Source organism: Aulostomus chinensis, chromosome 7 (genome assembly GCF_037954235.1).
Source record: "Aulostomus chinensis isolate RoL2024-O1b breed Wild chromosome 7, RoL_Achi_v1.0, whole genome shotgun sequence".
In the NCBI taxonomy this organism is placed as follows: Eukaryota; Metazoa; Chordata; class Actinopteri; order Syngnathiformes; family Aulostomidae; genus Aulostomus; species Aulostomus chinensis.
In genome coordinates, this window is record NC_141326.1 from 2,707,600 (window position 1) to 2,726,419 (window position 18,820).

At 45.4% G+C, this 18,820-nt stretch overlaps 1 protein-coding gene across 5 annotated transcripts in view; it reads left to right on the forward strand.

Moving 5' to 3' along the window:
* The window catches only part of mical3a (microtubule associated monooxygenase, calponin and LIM domain containing 3a), a 65,895-nt gene that overhangs the window by 2,560 nt on the left and 44,515 nt on the right, over positions 1–18,820 (forward strand). The window lies entirely within an intron of this gene.

Consider the following 18,820-nt stretch of genomic DNA (forward strand, 5'->3'; position numbering starts at 1 on the left):
TTGTACTCTAATAGCTCTGTGTGGCCATAACTACTCGTTTGGGGACAAGTCCCATTATAAGAGGCAACATGTCCTTGAACAGCGTTAGCGCCCATGTCGTCGGACAGATGCTGAGTCAGCTCAGTTTGAAATGAACAGGATGATATTAAAACGGTTGAGGGTGTTTTCACCCACATATATTTTGTCAGAGTGGGGCCGCCATCCTTTTAATCCGTGGATTGAAGGTGGAAAGTGGAAGGGGAAAAAGATGAGTCACTTTGACTCCTTGCGGCTGTCTGTCAGAGGATGAGAGTGAGGTCCTGTCAAGCTTGAACCCCCCCCACGAGGCCACAAAGTGCAGTGGATTTGGCTCCAGAGCCTCGATGAAAGGATGGGGGGGAGGGGGGGTGGGGGAGTCCTCTGAAGGCAGCTCTTGATGTGTCATGAGGGGCTGGATGGATCCCAACTGTCAGGTTTTGCCCAGAGGTCCGTTGCTGTGGCTGACTCATCTCAAGCTCGCTGGCTCTGTTGATGTCAAACAAACATCCCCACACATGGTCGAGTCTGCAGCACCTCCTTAAAAGGACAGATGTCTGCAACAAGAAGCTAACGGCATTACAGTTGCCTGAGTATTGATTTCTGGTTCCATGTCTGTTCTGGTTGTTGCACTGTTTCTCAGTACCAGCCGTACCAGCTGGCTGCAAGGATTCGCTTCTCTTGGCAGTAAACTGCTGTGTAGATTCTCAAAGCGGATCGCCCTCAGAGCCATCAGGCCCAAGGAATCTCACCCAGCTGAGGTTCACTTGATAGGGATGACCCTGGTCAGAACAAAATCAGCTCACTGTTGCCATTCTCAAGACTAGTTAATTATCAGTGAATATATTAATGGCAAACTAACCAAAACATTGTCTTTTTTAGTTCTGTGGGCCATCAGTGAACAGAACTGTTCTTAATACAGAGTTTATTACCATGTCGTCTCTTGTGCCCATTTGTCTTTGAATAATTTGCTTCACAGTAGCAAAGACTCTAATGGCTAAAACCCTACGGTACCTTTACTCTCCCAAAACCTCCACGAAGGTAACTTGGTTAAACCAGGACAAACTATTATGATCAGGGGATGATTGTGGTTTACAGTCGCAGCTAATGTGAAATAGCCTCTAGGTATTTAACACGAGCTCAGCCTGGCACAATGAAAGCTGATATAATGATACCCCATTGTTGGCTGGATGAAATTGTAATGTTGTATGTATGAATGACTTCACACTTGCTAAGAGCTGGGTTGAAATTTCTAACTGAAGCTCAACCTGTTGGCCAAAATACCCACTAACACCCTCTTAAACCTGGGTTTTTGTGCAGTTGGAACAGCTTTAATCAGCTGTAACTGCCGGGTCACGTGACTTCAGTAGATGCGGTTATTCGTTGGTTCTGATCAGCTTTGATCATTAAACCCAGGTCTATCACAAAACCTTGTTGTATCTTTTGTATTTGAAATAGATTTTTTTTCCTGCTTGATTCTCTCAATGGCATGGCAGCTTCTCACTGTATTATTAAAAATGGCATCAATATTTTCTGAAAGGGCTGTATTGAAGTTGGCCCTTCCAGGGTGATCGCGACTGAGGAGGGCTGGACTGAAGATGGAAATTGTATGATGCCCCAGCGACAGTACTTGTCATGCCGTTGGGTGAGGTGTTCTGCGGCGGCCGCGTGCTGCAATGAAATCTAACAGCTCGCCGTCTTCATGGGTCCTGAATGAGGTCACGATCATCAGCATCTTCCTGAGTGTTGCTTCAGATGGACGATGGACGGCCATAAAAGCCAGCCACTTACTGTTTTTAGAAAACCAATAAGGCACCAAAAATGTCGGTTTTTGGGCTTCGTGCAGATGAGATTTAGAGCAGTAATACCAAAGCCGCTGCTCAAGGTTGTGTTTTGGGCTTACGAGCGTGGCACTGTTCCACGTGCTTTGGTGACTTCTCGCAGCAGGATGAAATACTTTACTCCTTGGCTGGTTCGTCTACCTGGCAGGTCAGAAGTAGGTCAGTATGACACATCCATTCCTGAGGCAGGGCCAAGGAGACTGTTTACATTTTGCCGGGCTGCTGACCCTTGAACGCTTCAGCAGAGCTGGACAATCTTGCTGTTCTGTGTGTGTGTGTGTGTGATGAATGACACTGATTATCAAGGTCCAAATTAGCACAGTTGCGAATAGAAGGTTCTCGCACAAGCTTATTGTTGCATGTGCGACTGCTTATTTTCCCAGTTTACTTGTGAAGGAAGTGCTGTGGCACCACTGTTGGCATGTGAGTGACTCATGAATTGTCCCCTGTATGCGATGTGTCACGTCTCCGGTCTCATCAACACTTCAGAGACGGTGTCAGAATGACTGTGGGCAAGTGGGACTTTGTGCTCACCTTCATTTTCCTGTCGTCAACATGAGGCTCACTCTTAAACAGCAGAGTTAGCGCGGAGCGTTCCGCAGCAAGAGTCAGATGTTTTTGTCGGGCGAGTCAGCTGCTTCCATCTATTTCGATTTTGAAAACACATCAAATTGAAATGATCTTCATTGATACTAAAGTATTCACACTGTGATTGAAAAATGGGTTGAAATGTTTTTTCTGTACTGTAGTCTCAGGACCACCATTTGCATGCTGGGATACCTCTGCAGCATCATGGTACTTTGATAGGAATTGTATTTTTTTATTTTGCATTTATAGAATAATGAACCTCCTGCAATTTGGATGTATAGGCCATATTGCAAGTTTGATGAAATTTCATTAAATTGTTCAGCTCTAGTTTTTGGAAAAGTTCAAAGAGTGCTAATACTAAAATACTGCATCCCAATAATGTTTCATTTCACTTTTCTGTATTTAGCATTTTTAAATTAGTTTTTTCAACAAGAAGTAATTTAACCTTTATGTTGTACATTTCAGTCATGGCCAAGTGAAGGCTCCATTTTGGAAGCTGTCCAGAAACGTGACCTCCATAAATTAGCTGCTAGCTTGTCTGGTCTTTCACTCGCTTGAGCTTTAGCTGCGTTGCCTTTGGTGTCTTCTTCAGACCGGCCATGTTCTGCGGGGGGATGGTGCGTTTGCTGTGCTTCTTCCGAGGCTGAATTTAAACTTGTACAAATTCACTCTTGATGCTGTCTCTCTCCCTCTCTAAACCCTTGAAAAACATTCCTTGTCGTCCTGTACTGTTAAAACCTTTCACACTGGTGACGTCTGTCTAGGTTCTTTAGCTGAGATGCTGCTGAAAGAAACAAACACAAAACTGGCTATAATTCCATTATTGGAATCATAAATGCTGTGAATTCCTTGTTATCATTCCCTGGGACACATACTTTTATATTGCTCAGATTTACAGCCAGATATCAGAGGCTTTATGTTTGGTTATGGATTTTCATCCTCACCGTGACTGTGTGGAGGTAGCGCTCCAGAACAAGGCGTGGACCACCCAGCTGTATTTAATCTGCTTTCACTGGATGGTTCCTTAATGATGCCCCTGTGTTCTCTTCCTTTGACTCTCCTGGAGCTGCTTTCAGAGGTCCTTACACTGACTTTTACCACACTGCACTGATCCTCAGCTGCCGTCTTTCTGACGTCACTTTTCTGAATCCACCTTATTTCAAAATTTTTAACACTCCATGTTAAAATCTGTAACGTCATGTCTAAATATTCCCTTTCACCTTTGCAGAAGACCCAGTGAAAAAGACCTCAGTTAACCTTTGGTCACATGACTTTGTCTCATTTGTCTCAGCTTGTGCTAACAACTACCAGTCATGCACTTTCTCTCTGCACTGAAATGTACCCTCATTTGCGGAACTGTTGAAGCTCTGTATTTGGAATCCACATAAATAATAAACTGTCCGGGCTTGTAAGAGGTGAGAGCTCTGGGGGGTGTTGGCAAGCAGCAAGCTGATTGATTGATTGAAACCTCCATTTTTGTTGCTAAAAGCCATGATCGGGCTTCAAGAAGCATCTGAACCTCTCTCCCAAGTCACTCCACTGAACCGCCCGTCCCTCCAGAGGCCACATCATATTTCACATTGATTCTCGGTTTGTGTTTGGAGGCGCCCCCGGGCCTTGTTACCTGTTTACTGGACAAGAGAGGAATTCTTCTCTGACAGGCTTGATGGAGGAACAAGCCTACGGAATATTCTTTCACAGAAGAAAGTGTGTGGGGGGGAAAACCTGACACAGGCCTCGTCTCCTTTTCACTCTTCCTTTGGGGCGTGGCTTCAGAGTTCACGCTCCATACTTCACGGCAACGGTTGCTGTGACGGGCTGACAGTTCTTTACTCTGGGTAAGAAAGGACACTGATGCAGAAATGGGAAATTTGGGGCACAGTAGGTATAGACAAAGGAAGTTTTGGGTACTCCTGTTAATGGAGAGGGTGACCAGGAGAGTCTCAGGCTCAGAGATGACATATGAGTAGTGTAAGGGGCAGTCCTTAATCTGTATCTGTATCTGATAAAGCAAGAAATGATCCATTTTTGTATCATGTTGTTTACCAGACACCATTTTCAATTTAACTACACCAGCAAAAGAAAAGACTGGACTAATCTGAAGTCGAGTGTCACACCTCATCTAATTACTCAATTCTCTGGAGAAAGAACTCTTCCTGTCTATCTGACTTTCAGCGGCTTTCTGAATCCGTGAGGTCTGCGTGCATCCCACTCAGTTCTCTCCCTCTGTGACGGAGGGTTGGGCGACATGTTGCCGGGGCGCTAGGCCATTTTGTGAGCTCTTTCATCAATGTGAATACATGACAGTTGGCGACCAACAGGCTTACGGCTACATACTTACTTCCTGGGTTTCATTGTCCAGCTAATCCCAGTGCATTCATCAGAACATTTTAAGAGTTTGAAATATGTTTGAGAGAGAATTTCCTTCTTCATCAGCTGATGTTACCTGTCATCAATCTTGCCTTGGTTCATGGCAGAATGTTCTTCCAGGTATTTATGATTTGTCAGTGTGTTTCACAGTGCATTGTCTTCCTCTCCTCCTAAACCGTGTTGGATTTTTCTTGAGTTTGTTGAGAGTCGAGGAATCATTCCAAACTGTCTGTCTGCACCTTGTTTTATGTGTGGGAGATTAATTTCCTGCTTTCCTGTGTACAGCCATGTGCCTGCTCATGGCTCCGTGTGGGTGTTCACTCACCGTCCTCCTGCTCCGCTCACACAGGAAGGCCGACCTTCCTCTGGTTTTGGATGAACTCAACTGTTTAGTAGAACTTGCACAGGGGAGCTGAAATGATTGAGCAACGGGAAGCTGGGATGAAAGCCACCGCCTCATGTCCCCACGCTACCGTCTTCTTGATCAAAACCTTATTCGACTTTGGCACACGTTTAGAACTTTGTTGGGGGATTTCACTCGGGATGAAAGTACAGGCATGGCCTCCTCCATTAAATTGAACCAAAAGTATTTGAGACATCAACATAGACTTCCTACTCCAAGATTGAATGGAGAGGTGCTCGTGTTGGGCCGATTGTTGATGCTGTCGCCGATGGTCGACAATCATTGCCTCTGAGCCCACTTCCATCTTACACCCTGATTTGAAAGTCATCTCTGTTTGAGGATTTATGTCCCCTCAGAGTTGGAGCTCCATATCTCACATGTAATTGCTACCCTGGGAGCGGACTTGAGGGACTCTTGCACTAAAATCTTTGTCCCACTGTAAAGAGTTGAAATTGACTTGTGTGTGTGTGTGTGTGTGTGTGTGTGTGTGTGTGTGTGTGGAAAAAAAAGAAGAAGAAAAAAAGCTCCGGGATGGTAACGTGTACCTTGGCTCCATGTTGTACACCATGTCGTGGGAGCCTTTGTTTCCACAACCCAGTATGGTCTCAAATCTTTTGCAATGAAATAAGATATTGACGTAGTGATTTTTTTTTCTTTTTGCTCGCTCGGAGCCCAGGGATAGTTTTGTCATCTCGTGGAGAGTACGTTGATTCGGCAAAGCTACGGGCCTCACGTGGTCGTCTTTACGCCGCGCAGCGTCCTCCGGGTGAACGCGGGAGGCGTGAGCCCTCAAGCTGCTCGTATTGCCGCAGTACTTCAGTTTAGTCTGACAATGTCGACAGACGGCGTGTGTTCTGTCGACACGTTTAGAGCTCCTTCCATGAAAGCCAAAATGATTCCCCCCTCTCACTTTGAGCCCAGATGGACCTGGGTGGACTGGTTGGTTGCTAATTGCTGCCGGTTCTTCATCACTCATTTTGCCGCTCACTCGCTGTCTCGCTCCGGCCGCTGCTGCACGCGTGAAACGTTCAACTCCCATTGACTGCAGGGTATGATTTTCTCAAAATAAAATAATGCAAAAAATAATTGATTTTTGAAAGTTTAATAATCAAGTAATGCACTTCCATAACATAATCGGGATTTATTAATAATTGATTTTTTCCATCACCCCTAATCAGCAGCTGCGTTTCGATTCGGCAGGTTGCTGGTGGTGTGCGTTTTTCAACCAAGCTGCTTATGTTTCCTCCAAAAAACAATGATGTCATCATTCATCGGCGATGTTTCACCGTGGACATTGTGTGCCAGTTTGGTAGACACGCCCAACCCCAATGGTGACTTTGCTAAACAATGAATATGAGAATGTTGCAGTAATGCTGCTCAGATGAATAATTGCTTTCAGTGCCGTACACCCTGTGGATCAGCCTCTGCCCTGCTGCTGTTTGTATACCTGCTCCACACTGTCCCATCAGGTACCCCCACCCCCTTTCCTGTCTGTTCATGATATAACCTTGTTGTGGCTCAGTGTCGTAAAGTAGCTCAGTGCAGCTGCTGGAGTGCAGACAGACAGACTGGCTGAGTCTGAGCTCTAGTACCTGCAGCTCTTGGTAGAAAAGGTAGCCAGTCATACTTGCAGCGGAGATGGAGCTGCCGATTCTGTCGACTCCCTCATCTCACAATCCCGCTACTTGTTGAGCTGCTGGCCACCTCTGAGCCCATGCACAGATTAGAGAGAGCAAGTGTGGATGTGAGGGGATTGTGGCTCGTGCTGGCTGGAGCTCACTGTGGCATGTCACCCCGAGGCTTGGCTGATGGATTCTTTGGTCTTGTCACAAAATACTGATCATGAAATTTCAAATTCTTTAAAAATTACAGTTACTGGTGCCAGATGGAGGTGTTGAGTAAATGTGGCGAGAATACATGTACATCCACATCGTTGACTCCTCATCAACTCGACTGGCTTTCATCTTTAGGCAGGAAAGGGAACAACCCTCAGTCAATGACCGAACTAGTTGTGGTTATTTATTGGCTCCACCTTCCATTGGCAGTGAGCTTAGATATGTGCAGATCACGAGCAACACAAGACGGTTCGCTGTGTATTCTTACTGCAAGACCCCTGTGCAGCAGGGGTGCAGAAATTACTGATACATTCTACACTTTTTAACTAAATACTTCAAACGTGTCTGCAACTCAAATCAATCTTAAATCCCAGTAATGATGTTTACACTTTACATGCTGCGCACAGATGTCAAGTTGGTATGGACCGAGTTGGCCTGGATGGGCCCAGCCATGCAGACGCTTCTCACAGGGGACGGACACCACACAGGCTCACCATGGAGACATGTCTGTTTACAAGTATCAACGGCCCAGGGGTCAACTGGGTCTCTCTGGGTCTTTGTTTGTCTTGGATGTTGCTGTTGTCTGCCTCCATCTTACTTGTTGTGACTTCAGTGCCAGCAGCAGCAGAGCTTACTGAAAAAAACCGAACAGATTTTGCTGTTGTAGTGTTATTTCATTACTTATGTGAACTACCATGAAATGTAGTCGGAGTATAAAACGTTGGTACTGGCTGCTAGCACAGTTGACTGACATAAGCCTTTCAACAAATAAGGTTGTGTGCTAATCTGTGGTGTGCTGGTACATGTGCTGTCCTGCACATCTCTCTGCAGCCACCTTTCTCCATGACTCTGGCAATGTGCCGCGCGAGTGCCAGTAAAGGTGCCGCGTGAGTGCCAGTACAGGTGCCGCGTGAGTGCCAGTACAGGTGCCGCGTGAGTGCCAGTACAGGTGCCGCGTGAGTGCCAGTACAGGTGCCGCGTGAGTGCCAGTACAGGTGCCGCGTGAGTGCCAGTACAGGTGCCGCGTGAGTGCCAGTACAGGTGCCGCGTGAGTGCCAGTGCATCAGTATTAGGATGGCGGTCACAGATACAGACATGAATAACATGTGGCGGTGACTTGCAGAGTGCCTGGTCCACTTGTTGTCGTTGTGGTCATCGTGCAGATCAGCATCGGGGCTCCAGTGTGGAATCTTGCTATTTGCATTTACAAACTTGCGTTTCGGGGCCGGTTGAGTTCAGTAACGCTAACACATGAAGTGAAGAATCTGAAATATTTTTGCGCGGCAGCTTCTCAGATGTTGTGGTGCCGTGATCGTCCAATCAGGACATCTCTGCTCACTGTTGTCCTCCATTTACGCGATAAAGCAACATCAGCCTCGTCTATGTGTGCGTCAAAGGACAAGCTGAAGGAACTTTTCGCACCTCTGCTGGATAACAAGGGAACTTCTTCAAAATGGTCTGTTATTCATGTCTGTAACCATTTCTTCAAAATGGTCTAATGAGCTCATAAAGATGGCACTTTGAACAGGTAATTGCAGGATGTATGCAAACGTTCCTCCCTGGCCTTCAAACAGAAGTCGTCAGACAAAAGTGAAAGAAAATGGCAGCCGTGTGAGCGTGTTACTGTCCTGGAAAAAGATCAGTAATGTGCCGCTTGCAAGATAAGCTCAAGTGACGTTTCAAGTTCCGTTTTTTTTTATAGACTGGAAGATTAATCAATTAATGGTAGGTGCTGCAGCTCCAGATAGCCAGAAATTACTCGTATCATTTATTACATTTATTCATATCTCTGACATGTTTGAGCTCAGTTGTAAAGTTTTGTAAAACTATGTACAACAAGCTGTGCCTCAGAGTCTGAGCTTGGTGTCTCTTTTTAAAACAAAAAGAAAAGAAAGTTAACATTGCCACAGGGAACACCTATTATATAATATTATCACCAAAATATTGATGTTCATGGACCTCGCCAAAATCACACACTGGACTTCTTGCTGCTTGTTTAAGTGTTGGCTTTGTTATTAACATGTGAACGAGGGATGTGTCAGTGTGGTTTCCCATGACCTGCTAGAGTGACACATGGGTATGCCTCTACATGAACGTGTGGCCTTGAAGGTCAGTCTTTCCTGTATATCTTAGATCTGGTGTTTATACTTTTATGTCCATCATCATTTCAGATAAGCACAAGGCAAAGGACTGAGTTCAGAGCTGGTCAGACGTGGCTGCATCAGTCAGCTGCTCGTGTCGTAACAGGGTCCTGAGTCCTATTCAGGGTTTAATTTTCTTCTTTTTCAGTTACATAAACACCCACGTGTAGCATCCTCTCTGCCCGTCTAGATTCACCTTCTCTCCTTCGTGCCTCCATTCTTTATCGGTCATGACTAAGCCGTGAAGACTCGTCTGTGTTTGCATACAGTCTCAGATTACACTTCCTACCTCTCTGGGAAGGATGGAGTGCAGGAGTAACCAGATATGTGCCGCCGTCCCACAGCACATTCTGGTGTTGAACTTTGTAAATGAACAACAGCATACAAAGCACTCCATCAGAATTTTCATGTTGTAATAAAAGCTGTAGGTTCTTGTGGTTCAGATGCTGTGTTTATGGCTGCATAGTTTTGGGAATTCCTTAACTGCTGCTATGAACGGTGGAAGAAGTAGCGTTCAAGCAGGGTTTCCTAAATCAAATAGCTGTGGCAAGTGTTGGCAGGCTCTCCTCATTTGACACCCAGAAGACACCCTCTGTTGTCAGTAAATATACCAGACCATGTGAAACCTGTTCTCATGGTTGGACTGAGTCTAGTGGAGGCCAGTATTCTCAGAATCCTGGTGGATCCTTTTTTGGCACTGAAGGTGTCTTTGGCAGCACCAAGTATCAGACTGGGTTCAGGATGAATCAAACCTCTCGTCTGATCCAGAAGAAGCTAGTTGATTCTGCCAGATGACACGATGAGCAGGTGAAGTGGAGCTGTGGTCCAGCTGATTGCCTGGAATTCACGCAGGAACGACCACATTCACTCCTGGATTCCAGAATAAAGCCCAAACTATCCATTTCTAACAGTTTGTTTTCTCTTTGCGGGGTTTAGTGTTTTTTTTTTTTTTTAAACGGCTTTAGATTCCTCCGAAATGTTGAGAGCAACAGAGAGAGAAAAGGTCAAGGGTCATTTATCTGCTAGTGATGAAGCTTCATGGGCAGTAGCTGGGCACCGTAGACATGGATGGAGCGACAAGGAGGGGGTGTTTTTATTGGCTATCGCATCGCCTTGATCAGAGGCCGGTGGGATCTTGGATCATTGTTAGCAACTGTCACTTAGCAACACATAAAATGCTTTTAAATACATGAGTGAGATATATACTGATGTATTTTGTTGGCAAACAAAATATTGTAATAATTCAAGCTTGTGCGGTTGACTTGGAGACGAGGGGACCAGACGTGAAACAATGATAACAGTATTTCCATTCCTGGCCGCTCCAGGCTCCCTCTTGCACAGCTCGGTTTGTTTGAAACACGATGTCTCTCTCTTTTAGTGTTTATGCAACATGGAAATGTTATGTGGATTGGCGCGGAAGCTGATCTGGAGATCATTTGGTGGTGGGAGCTAGAAAGCAGTGCTCAGCTGCTCAGTAGAGTCTCACCCTTGCTAGCAGGAGTGATTCAAAAGCCAGATGGTTGGATTCAGACTCCAGCTACTAGGAGAAAGTTGTTTAAGTCAACAAATAATTGTGCGCTCGCTTCTCTCGGCAGCAGTGTGTGTTGACACGCTGCCATCATGTCTGGAGTGATGATCGTTATTAAAGTACTATTTCTGCAGGCGTTTGATCTGCAGGCTCCATAAACCGTCTCTGAGCTCACAAACACTGGGCTGATAGCATTTATCAGCTTATTTTCCTCGTATATGAAACCCACATTTTTGAGTAACCACTCATTGTGTTCAGTTCAGTGTTGAGGCTCACATTGCTTGGGAGCTTCAACTACCTTGAAATAAGAAATTTGTTGAGTTAGGAGAGTAACTTTCACACACTCATTCATAGAGGTGGGTTAAAAATGTCTATATACCGATATTTTATCGATATACATTTTTAGGAAAGATTATCGATACATAAATCCCAGTATCGATCTTTTAAAATGCATTAGATTTTACCCGTTTATTTTTTTGTTTTTGTTTGCCCCTTTAGTCTCGCGTGATTTAGTGCGTAGTGCAACGTTACTGCAGTCAGATTATCAGATCTCGCAAGATTCGGGCCATGTGCCTCCGATCAGAGAACAACAAGATGGCGGAAGCGCAACTGTAATCTCTGGCAAATTTAAGAGTCGATGTCTGGCAGCACTTCGGCTTTAAGAAGCAAGAAAACGGCGCCCAACTTGACAAAAATAATGCTGTGCGCAAAATGTGCAAAGTAGAGGTTAAGTACAACGGAAATACTACTAATCTCTGGAGCCATTTGATGAGGCATCACCCAGAGGACACTCAGCAACAAGGAAACTACAAGTCACTGCAACAACCCTCGCTGGAGAAAGAATTTGGGATGAAGTTTCCATCCACGCCTCCATGTGCAGAGAACATCACTTCGGCTCTGGCAAGTTTTATCTGCAAGGACCTCAGACCATCCTGTGTGGTAGAAAATGTAGGCTTCAGACCCCCGTCCACACTGGAACCACGCTATGTGCTACCGACACGGAAACAACTGAGTCAAGTCACAATCCCAAAGATGTACAGAGAAGTTAAAAACAGCGTCGCAATTGCAATGAAATCGGCAGAGAGAGTTGCCATCACTTGTGACAGCTGGACAAGCAGAGCTACGGATTCCTACTTGACCATCACCCCTCAGTACACTGACAGTCACTGGTCCCTCATGTCCCACGTGTTACAAACGCGGGCAATTGAAGCTCGCCACACCGCGAGTCATCCTGCTGAGCTGGTGACGGTTTGTGGAGGTCTAAGTTGCCCTTTTGTTTTGAATGACGGTCATATATTTTAAATAAAAAGTGCATGATGTTGTATAACTATTGTTTAATGGTCAGTTCTCAGTGTAAATATTAATATTTAAGTATGCAGCAGGTTAGAGGGTTACTTTTCCAATTGAATTTACAGCATTAGTCCTTTGAGAATCTCTTCCATTACCAAAGCAAAGTTGGTATTGTAACTAAAGTATCGTATCGTATCGTATCGAATCGTATCGGAAATCGTATCGGAAATCGTATCGACACGGGACCCAGTGTATCGAAATCGTATCGTATCGGGAGGTCAGTGGTGATACCCAGCTCTACTCATTCACAGCTTTAGAACAGAAGGGTGAGATGGGGGGGGGGGTGCTGCTGGCCCCCTGGTTTGCTCTTGATGAACCAATAATTGTGTGTCTTGATTGGGAAAGTCAGACTTTATTTTCCTGGCCAGGCTGCCATGATGTGATCATGATACCACAATGCCAGTCGGCTGAAGTTGGTCTGCTGTGCGCTGCGGCAGCATTGGTGACATGGGCTCTAGAGCTGTGACTTTTCAAAACAATCAAGTTGAGCTAAGATTGAATGACCTGAACTCAGCTGGATAACAAGGGAACGACTTCCAAATGGTCTGAGCTCTTAAAGACAAAACTCTGAACAGGTTATTACAGTTGGAAGGAAATCTTTTCACCCCACATTCATACCCCAATTTTAGCTAAGAACGCAGTTGTGTGCAGCATTGAGACGATGGTTATCAACCGAGAATTTCCAACTCAGTGCAACCAGAACCGACTCAATGTAGAAATCAGAGATGCAGGCATCAGTGTGGCTAACAATTCAGGGGGGTCATTTGAAATAAACGTACATGATTCCAGACTTGAGCCTCACCACTGCAGAGATGTCCTCCGTGGAGCCGTCAAAGACAGACGTCTGTCCAGCTGTTGTGCTGTGACCCTCCAGATCCTCCCGTAGAGGTGAGCTCATGACTGACGAGCTCCCTGAAGGTCAGTCATGTGCCACATTAGCGCCACGCTGGATATGGAGACCTGTGATACATCTCCTAGAGCAGAAGAGGGCCGATGCAGATGGGTCATGTGATTATGACCATTATGACTGCTGACAGAATCCGGAGTCGTCTCAAAGAGAGAGAATACAGAGACGTTGAACAGGTGGACAAAGACGAAACGGATGATGAAAGGAACAAGGAGTCTTTGTACCCTGTTGCTCCGAGCTGTTGAGACGAGGGTTTGCAGCCATTAATTTCAGTGTTTCTGGAATCTTATCAATCATATTTGCACATAAATGAGTGATGAAATGTGAAGTAGAGTTATTACAAGTGTTTGTTGCCTAGGTAACCTTCGATCATTTTTATTTGAAAGGAAACAGGTTGATGATGACTGTTTTACTGGATGTTGTGTACAAGGCTGTAATGTTGTTAGTCCAGTGTATCAGCTACAGCCTGCAGGCAGAACCTGGACGCATCTCAGCTGATGCTGCGTTGCTCTCTAACTAGCATTCCAGTCAGAGTAGCTCATGGTGTTGCTCCAGGAAGGACTTCCATGAAAAATGAAACCCTAAAATTAAGCTGTTGGCACCGGTTTTTCCATCCATCCATCCATCTATCCATTTTCTACTGCTTATCCTGTGAAGGGAGCTGGGGGGTGGAGCCTTCCCCCTGGACAGGTCACCAGTCCATTGCAGGGCCAACACATAGAGACAGACAACCATTGGCTCTCCCAGCCACGCCTCACGGTCAATTTAGAGTCTGGATTAACCTGGTCCCCTCTTGATGTCTTTGGACTGTGGGAGGAAGCTGGAGTACCAGAGAGAACCCAGCAGGAACAGGGAGAACATGGAGACTCACACAGAAAGACCCCATGCTCCAGCCGGGGCTCAAACCCAGAACCTTCTTGCTGGGGGGCCACAGTGCTGACCACTGCACCCCTGTGCTGCCCTGCGCCAGTGTTTTGGATCTGCTAAATTCGTTGTGATATGGTTGTACATTTCATTGGCTTAATGTTGTGCTTGTACACTAATTTTTGAGAAGATATCCATCCAAAGCTCCAGCAGAAGGATGTGTTTGTATCCTGGCCCTGACGTATGTGTGGCAGAAGCTTCGTATCCTGCATGTATCATCGTCTCTGGTCCACGGCTGTCAGAGAGATGGCACCACACCGGTCTGCCTGAGAACTGATATTTCTACTAGGAATACTGACTTGTGGTTGTGAGCATGTCACACACGAGTTAACACTGGTCTTGACCTTTGACCACAAAGTCTCCTGAGTCATCCTTGAGTCTTCGTGGATGTCAATGGCAATTTAGAGGAAATTTGGTCCACAGTTGTTGAGGTGTAAAATGTAAATATTGACGACGTATCAGTAGTCCTACAATCATGATTTAGAGCAGTTATCTATCAGTTAACAGTGTATTGTTGTTTTTGTACAGTTGTTGTCCGACTCCACCTCACTACACATAATAGCACTGTTTGAAGATGAATTTGCATGGCGGTATTACATAATTATGTTGTTGAAATTCTATCGCAGTGACAGTGATATCGTTGTGACAGTTTATTTTTTGGTGAAAGTCTGCTGTTGTTCCAGGCTTAGCGGGTGATCTGCAGTTCTAAGCTCTCCTACGTTCTGAGTCCCCCAGCTGGAGAAAAACAATGTCCAACAAGTAGATTAGAATATTTTTACAAAGCAAATGAAGCAGTGCTGTCAATCAATCATGAAGCAAAGCCCGTGCTCATAATTCTGTTTTTTTTCCAGCTGGAAAAAATTGACAGGAGTCATTATTTGTTTTTATTCAATAATGAAGTTTTGAATCGACAAACAAAATGTGATCTATTTAAAGACTGTGAAAGCAGTTCATCCTGCCCAGTTGGGGAAAAAAGAAAATTAATTGTGATGATGCGAGCTCAAGCCTCAGACGGGCCGTCGCCGATTGGACTAAACCAGGACGAAACACCCTCTCACAGATTATTCAAACGTTATGTGTACAACCACACTGGTGGGGATTAATGTACAGCTTATTCTCTTTACTACCAGTTGTGACAGTGTTGATATAAAAGTGGTGCTGTCAAACGTGCAGCCTAGTGGCCTAATCTCCAGCTCTATTTTTAGATTCGAGGATGACGTAGTTGAACCAGTGAGGGGCAGAGCCGTGTGCGTGCGTGTTAGCGTGCCTGCGTGCGTGTTAGCGTGCCTGCGCGTGTGTGTGTGTGTGTGTGTGCGCGCGCTGTGGGAGCAGCCGTGTGTGAGGGCCTGCATGCTTGTGTGAATTCTGTGAATGTGTGACAAACGCCAGCTCATCCAGATGTCAGAGTGAGTGCTGCTGACTGAGCAGAAGCAGTTTGGGTGTTTCTGTCATAGACCACAGGAGTCTGTCAGAATGATGGCGTCACTGATGTCAAACACTTTCCAGCTTCTTTACTGAGGTACTGTTGACCGAACCTGAAGGATCTCTCTGTCCGTCATCAGTTCTCTTCGGAGCAGGAACACATGGTTCTCTATCTCCTGTTGAGACCCTCTGAGTCTGCTGGTGGCTGCTGTTGCTTTAATTTAGGCAAAATTTCCTATTTAACACTGGTTGCCGGACTATTCAGTATAGTACTATAGTAATATTACTCAGAACAACCTTTAGTTTAAGGTTAAGACGCTGGAATGCTGTCTTTGTACAGTCGGCGCACCTGTTTACTTGTGTCATAGTGAGACTTCATCCAAAAAGTACATTTTCCTTTCAAGTACTCACTAATAGTTGTCTTGAACTCACGAAAATGTTTTTACCCTTTAGCATTATGTCGTTGTGACTCCACAATGCAGAAAGAGCCAGGCATGTATATTTAGCTTTAATGGGCAGGTAGCAACAGCAAAACAGTCCAAAACGTCCCTTTAAAAGCTGAATTGTCTTCCACGTCCTCTGTCCAGCGCTTGTGTAAGAAGATAAAGAAGACATGGGTCAGTCCGGACGATGACTGCTTCAAATGGATGTTTTTGGATGGTTTTGCAGTTGTTTGCGTTGGTCTTGGTTCATTTGTACGTACGTGAAGGGTGGAGTACGCGTATCAGTTGAAGTAACGCTGCAATGTATAAACCCTTAGCCTGTGTAACTAACACTGCATATAGTGCTACACTAACTGGCCGACGCGGCCAGACCCACCTGTGCTGCACCTGCATTTGACATCTTTACCGCACGCACGCACGCACACACACACACACACACACACAAGTAGGAAATTATCAGGTAAACCGCTGTTCCCTGGTGTTGACTTCCATCCTTGGCGTCGTGTGCTGCTGACCCCTGGTGAGGGTTTATATCCTCACATTGTCTGGTCGGGGACATTTGAGATCATGATGGACAAACTGATTGCCAGGGTGGGAGCCGGAGGCGGGGTGGTGGGGGGACGACTACCAATTTACTCTGATTAAATTGGGCAGTTTTCCATCTTGAGCAGGAAATTCAAAGATTTTTGTTATCCAGAATAGATCCAGACAGTTGTCATAGCTTCATCATACGGAAATAGTCAAAAGATTTCTGCCAGCCATTCAGTTACAGCTGTCTGAGCAAGCGTGTATAGAACATCCATCCATCCATTGTCTTCCGCTTATTCCTATTTAGGGTCACGGGGGGTGGGGGGATGGTGGAGCCTATCCCAGCGGCTACAGGCGAGAGGCTGGGTTCACCCTGGACAGGTCGCCAGTCCATGGCAGGGCCAACACATAGAGACAGACAACCATTGGCTCTCCCAGCCACGCCTACGGTCAATTTAGAGTCTGGATTAACCTGGTCCCCTCTTGATGTCTTTGGACTGTGGGAGGAAGCTGGAGTACCAGAGAGAACCCAGCAGGAACAGGGAGAATATGGAGACTCACCCAGAAAGACCCCGTGCTGCAGCCGGGGCTCCACCCACAACCTTCTTGCTGGGGGGCCACAGTGAGAACCACTGCTCCACCGTGCAGCCCCATATGGAACATTTCATTTAAAATAGTTAAGATGTAAATCAGTGTGACAGCAGTGTCCCATCCTCTGGAAATTGTCTTCTTTTAAAAGTCTGTGCCTGCATCATTTCTTTTTAGTTTATTTTTCAAAATGATGATCCAAATCGTTTACTCCTGAGAATAGATGGAGTCTAGGTGAGGTGGTTCACGGAGGAGGGGCGCAGGGTGCCAGATCCATGGAAAGAGCTGGTGAACTTGATTGTAAATAAATTTAAAATGAAGTCCTCGTCCTGCTGACTAATGCTAGGAAAATCTTGGAAAAACACTGTTATGATGTCATAGTCCTGATAGAAAGTTAGAGAAAAAAACGTGGATATATGATCTGATCTGGAGTCAGCAACGCACGCCTTCCCTGTATCATGTGTCTTTCAGACTGAGACTGTGTGGGTTTCCATCAAGCTGGTGGAGCACAAAGCTGGAGACTTCCCTCCAACATTCTTGTGTGTTGCTCAGGAGTCACAGCGTCACCTACTCGACTCTGTGTTTTTTAGCGGAGGATGATGTCACACACATGTTAAACCTCTGTTCTGTTGACAAGCCTGATCCTGTAGATCAGTAGGATCATGATGGTAATCGACTTGTGAAACTGATTTAGTGCTGTCACGATACTGGATTTCCCACTTGACAGTTTGAAAAATATTGATATTCGATTCGATGTTCGATGCTACTCAACCACTCAGAATTTAGTGCAAAAATGTTTTTCTATTTAAAGAAAAATACAGAACTTTATTCTTGAGGTAGAGAACTTTTTCAGTTAGCTAGCGCTCGCCAACAAGACAACACATTCAAGTAAACGCTGATAGATGTGATAGCAAACAAACCAGAATATCTCTGACTCAGTAGCCAGAGAACCTCGTCCGTCTTTCTGTGGCACTCCGGTTGATGAAGTCGCTGCACTGAGGATGTATGAAGCTGACTTTTGAAGGGTCATCCATGCTGCTGGGTACGTCCTGGGAGTCAGAGAAAGAGCCGCTCAAGACATTCCACTGCACTCCAGCATGTTATAGCAGGTGATAGAACTCTCGCTCTGTGTGTGCAAAGGAAGTTTTGACGGACCAGAGGACATGTATACTGGATACAGTTAGAGTGTACATACTCCCCAGCTTCTATAATTTGTACTGCAAAAAATATTCTGCAGTATTTGTGCATGGACTGGCTATTTCCTGTGTCTGGAGTAGAGTGTGTGTTTGGCGTGACTCAGTGCCACACATGCCCACACACTTGCCCTGTGCGCTTCCTGTTTGGCTTTGTGTGGCTTGAGTGCTGTTCCTGTGTCCAGCAGACCCAATCCCAGACTGATAAGAGGTTGATAGAGGTCATAAGAAGTCGTCTTTAGTCATGTGATCATAGCAGAATCATGATGTCATGACGTAGCCTGAGCATGAGCTCTTGTAATTTTGGTCAGATCCCTTTACCCTCAACTCATGGTTATTTGCGTGCATCCTGGAGGTCACTGTCCCGCTAACAAGCTTGTATCAGAGGTACCATGAAGCTACGAGAACCCACCTCAGCTGCACTCTTTTCAAATAATCAATTGGTCCATCAACAGAAAATTAATCACCAACTATTTTGTTGATCAGTGGATAATTTGAAGGAAAAATGTCAAACATTTGCTGGTTTAGACTCTTCAACTGGTTTCATGCAGTCATGGAAAACCTGGAGAAGTCATGGAACTTCTAAATTTCCAGACCCGGAAAAATTTAAATGAACGAAACCAGAAATGTTTGGAAAGATTCTGCATGTACACCGCATATTAGGGTATATGTGGTTGAGTTAGGATGTCCATTGATGACAGTGTGTAGCATCCAACCATGCAGCTCGTGGTTCATGTTCTGTAA